Source organism: Eumetopias jubatus, unplaced genomic scaffold (genome assembly GCF_037043125.1).
Source record: "Eumetopias jubatus isolate StellerSeaLion01/CBP00866 unplaced genomic scaffold, mEumJub1_p1.0 scaffold_8, whole genome shotgun sequence".
NCBI classification, from domain to species: domain Eukaryota; kingdom Metazoa; phylum Chordata; class Mammalia; order Carnivora; family Otariidae; genus Eumetopias; species Eumetopias jubatus.
In genome coordinates, this window is record NW_028274814.1 from 108,117,188 (window position 1) to 108,122,374 (window position 5,187).

General features: G+C 38.1%; 1 pseudogene; it reads right to left on the reverse strand.

Annotated features, from left to right (window-relative positions):
* Window positions 1-416: 416 nt before the first annotated feature.
* On the reverse strand, window positions 417-875 carry LOC148163796 (large ribosomal subunit protein eL30 pseudogene; annotated as a pseudogene).
* Between the last annotated feature and the right edge of the window lie 4,312 nt (window positions 876-5,187).

Below are 5,187 nucleotides of genomic sequence, written 5' to 3' on the forward strand. Positions count from 1 at the left end.
CTCTTTCTTGACCAAACAAATGGCCTTAACCATTAGCTTCTACTGCAAACCTTGAAAAGAACAATGCTGAAATCTACACATTAAAACAGAATATATGAAACAAAACAAACAAAAAACAAGAACAACAACTGTCTCTTTCTCTATTCTTAGGAGAGAATATTTAACTCTCTGGCATTTCTGTTAATTCATGCTGTAAGCTTATCAGGGAAAACCATCTCTTCAACAAGGAGACCTATAATTTAGGGAAAATATTCAATACAGGGATATGTATTAGGGAATGTGATTTTAGCACTATGTTGAACCATTTCTTCCAATCAGGCTCTTTTGTTTTATTATTTATTTATTTATTTATTTATTTATTTATAAAATAAGCTCTGGTTTGTTTTATTAAGGAAAAATTCTGTGTGATTTACTTCTCACATGCTTCTAATGGTATCGGAATCACCTGGATCGATGAGAGCCAGTGTGCATACTCTGTAGTATTTCCCACATGCTGTGCCCAAGTCAATATTATTGCTACTGTAGTGATGGGCACCAGTTTTGGCCAACATGCCGTAATATTCTATTTCAGATTTCCTCAAGGCTGAGCAGTTGTTGGTGAGGATGACCAGTTTTGCTTTGCCATGTCTGATCACTTTCAGAGTCTGCTTGTACCCCAGCAGGTACTTTCCACTTTTCATGATGAGCTGGAACCTGAGGTTGATCGACTCCAGTGATTTTTTTTTGTCTTCTTTGCACCACCATCTTCCTGCCTTAAGTATGGGATGGCCCCATCCAGGAACAGCTGCCAAAATGGCTGGGCAAGAAAAAGGTCTTTTGTTTTCTTTCTTAATTGTTGACTTACAAATACTAACAACCACCAATAGACCACACATGTAACAGAATAAACTGGGCATACAATGTGGTTGTATTTCTCAAACCAGTATATGACTCTCTTGTTCTCTTCCTTCTGTTATGGCAGTTGGCGAGGCCCAGATAATGGAGGTTGCTTCCCCTTGGGGGAATACAGAGGGAATTCCCCAGAGGGAATACATCATGGATGATGATCCCCTGGGTGCTGTCTCATGCATGGGTCGTCGGCTGGTACATGTGGTCAACTGTGTTTATGTTACATCTTAGAATATGTTATATTTTAGAACTGTATATATATTATATTTAGAATAAGGAGAGAATATTAGATTTTATGTTACATATTAGTATATTAAGATAATTTTATTAGAAAAAATACATCGGATAATTTCACACATCTGCTTAACATTCTCTATGTGCTTTCACTTAGAATTTAGAACAAAGTCAAAACTCCTTAAAACAGAGTGTGTTCACTGTTTTGAAGTTTTTTAAAAATGCTTTTCACCAAGTACTTTCAGATTTTCTTCTTCCTGCCACATAGTGGATTTGCATTTCTCTGACCTCATTGTAGATATACCCACCTATGTGACTTGCTTTTGCAAATGAAATGTAAGCAGAAAGAAATGCCCCACTTTGGAGGAAAACTTCTAGTAGTGTTTGGTTCACTATATTCCCTTCCTATTGCTATGGTGACTGTCATGAAGCATGAACAGAAAAGAAGCTTCTCTCAGCCTGAGCCCTTGAGTGACCATACTGAACAAAGACCCCTGTTGGCTTACACTGAGCAAGAAATAAAGTTGTGTGCGTGTGTGTGTGTGTGTGTGTGTGTGTGTGTGTAGCCACCAAGATTTGGGGGTTTCTTTGCCACAGCTTAACCTAGCTCATTTTGACTAGTCTAGAAATTGGTACTTAGAAGTTCAGTGCTACAGAACAAAAGCTTAAAATCTTGATTGATTTAGTAGTCACTTGGTCCCAGGAAACTGTTATCAAAGACTGGGAAGATAGTGTTCTATGTCCCATAGAGGCAAAACATTTGGTAAGCTCTGTTACCTGAGGAAGCTTAGAAGTAGATATTATGTTACAACTCTAAGGGAAGAGATTGGAAAATAGAAAGCTTGCGCTGTATTGGTTTCTTTTTTTACAAAAAAAAGATGAGCACAGAAAAAAAAATGGCTAGTTTTAGGGTAATTGAAAGAATATATGAATTGAGGGAATATAGGACTTGAAGAGGAAACCTTGCTCCTGTTGATAAGAATAAACAATGTATGTGCATGAAAAAACAAAACTACTGCCAGAGGGAGAGGGAGATGGAGAGGAAAAGATAGAGAAATAGAGAGAGACCAAGAAAGAGGTGTTGTTGGAGTAAATTTGTTTTAAAATAAATAAGCTATATTCAGTGGGAACCTGAGATTAAATTGTTTCATACTGCAGAAACATGTTCTTATTTTATACCAAATCTCTATATCCTCTTCTCTCTTTAACCGCACATCATTTGGGAGGGAAAAATCAATGATGTAGTTGCTGTTTTCTGAAATTATATGTCTTAGACACGTGGATTCTTTGGGTCATTGCTTTTCTTCACTAATGGAAAATATAATGAAAACTGCATAATGGAAAGAACAATTCCAATGAGAGCAGGTTAAACTGGTGCAGAATTTTAAACTCAAAATGCGAGCTATGGAATAAGTATCTAATATAAGTTGTCATCTCTGTAAAAATAAGAGTTTCTTCATATGAATACCACTGGCTTTAATTTTTTTTTCTGAGTTGAGACTCTTCTTTCTTTATATCGGAAGATTTATTTTAATCTTAAGTGAAGAGAGCGTCCCTAATGACTCTAAAGCTAGAGCATAGAAATTAAAAAGACCCAGTGTGTCGACAGGCTAGCAGTCCTAAAAAGTGCACCCCTGAAGAATTACCAATTAAGCATTGTTTACATGCATTACTTCCTGACAGAAACTGAGAAATGAGTAAGCATATTAGTCTAAGTTTTAGTTAGACTATATGGACATGGAAATGGCATAAATATTGAATAAAAAATTATTAAAAAGTAACACTTCAGGGCATGTTTAGGAACACAAATACAGAAAATGCATGATGTGCCTGTTTCTTCCAAATGAAGAAAATCACTAGTATTTCCAGCCCCACTCAGGAATTTCTTCTATATCTCCTCACTCACCCCATAAAACAACAATAGCAGCAAATATAACAAAACAAAAAAAGGCCTTGAGTAATTCATTTGTCACATTAACACATATAAAACACAAAGTTACTGAGGCTAAATTCAGAGGCAGTTAGTCAGACAGCATAGTGCTCAGAAAGTAGACACAAAAAGTTGAAAGGTCATGAGTACAGAGAAAGAAGTCTTCCCAAAGCAGTAAGAAGCTAGAGGAGGCATTTTTTAATTACAACTATGAAAGCCTGAGAATTTCTTACGAATTTTGAAATGCATTCTGGAAGTAGAAAGACAGATTCCCAACACATGTATTGCTGCCTAAAAAATTACCCTAAATTTAACAGCTTAAAGCAGCATTTATTATGGCAGTTTCTGTGGGTCAGGGATTGAGCTGTGCCTTAACTGAATGGTTCAGACTCAGGGTCTCCTATGAGACTGCAGTCAAGGTTAGGACTGTGTAGAGGGCAAGGGCAGGCTGCCCCAAGATGCACCACTTCAGCATGCAGGTTATTTCTAGCTTAAAACTATCAAGGCCCAGCTGACTCAGGAAGAAACTTTGACTTTCCCTCTTATTGCCTAAAAGGATTTAGAGAGAGAACCAGCTCCAGGAAAAGGGCTATCACCATGGATAACCACATTATAACATCAACTAGGTATGGTAAATAGGGAAGAACCCAGCAAAGTCTGTTAAAATTCCTCCCTGGTTCCCATCCTTTCCGTGTGGCCCAGCAAACATTTGTTTACCATTTACTTTTTCATCTTTCTGTAAATGGCTTCCCCTTCTTTAAAGTCCCAGACCTCTACACTCTTCTCATTAGTTCCAGATGACCATATATGCCTCATTTTGCCCGAGTCTTGGGAAGCTCATGTCTGTGTGAATTCCCCATACCTACATAAGTGAATTTCATTTTCTCTTGGTAATCTGTTTCATGTCAGACCAGCTAGGGGAATCTTACAGGGTAAAGAAAAGTTTTTGCTCTCCAACAACTGTTATCCCCACAAGACTTGATTAGAGCTGAAAAATCTGTCTTAAAGATGGCTCACTCACAGGGCTGTTGACATAAAGCCTCAGTTCTTTGCTGGCTGTCAGAAAAAGGCCTCGGTTGATGACCATATAGAGTTCATAAGGCTGTCTGAATGTTTACATGGCATGGCATCTGCCATGTGACAGAAGCTACACTGTCTTTTATGGACCAGTCTCTGAAGTCACATATAATGTCTTCTGTTGTATTCTGTTGGTCAAACACACCAATCTTAACACAATGTAAAAAGGAACTATACAAAGACATGAATACCTGGAGACAGGGATCACTGGAGTCATCTTGAAATCTAGTTATCACATGGAGGGTCTATAATTCACTTTTTCCTTCCTAGGGGACACTTGAGGTAGTGTTGACATAAACGAGAGCCCTTTGTAAGTATACTAATGATATTTTATACCTGGGAGGTACCTGGGTGAGTTCTCATCTAAGAATACTTTAGCAGGCTATGTTTGGTCTGTCTAGATTGATGAAAATAAATCTGAAAAGAGAGGGGGGAGGTGACTGGGTGGCTCAGTAGGTTAATGTTAGATTCTTGATTTAGGGTTAGGTCATGATCTTAGGCTCTGTGCTGGGCTTGGAATCTATTTAAGATTCTCTCTCTCCCTCTCTCCCTACCTGCACCCCTCTCCCTCTCAAGAGAAGAGAAGAGAAGAGAAGAAAATAAATCTGAAATTTATCAATTGTGATGTACCTGGATAGAAAATGAAGGGTAACACACAGGTCTCCCTAACCCTGCGTGACTCATCAAGCATAAAAACCCAAATGTTCTGGATCCAGTACTACAGAACGTGAACGTATTTGGAAATAGAATCATTTCAGAAGTAAATACTTAAGATGAGATCATACTGGAAGAGGATGGGCCCTTAATACAATGACAGGTGTCTATAAGATGATGATATAATGACCCAGGGGAAGAATGCTATGTGATGATGGAAGCAGTGATTGGCATTATTTAGCTGCAAGCCTAGGGACATCAAGCATCGCTGACAACACCAGAAGCTAAGAGAAAGATGTGGAATAGATCCTTCCCTAGAGCCTTTTGAGAGAGAATGTTCCTGTAAACAGTGATTTCAGACATCTTGACTCCAGAACTGTGAGAGACTAAATTTCTGTTGTTTT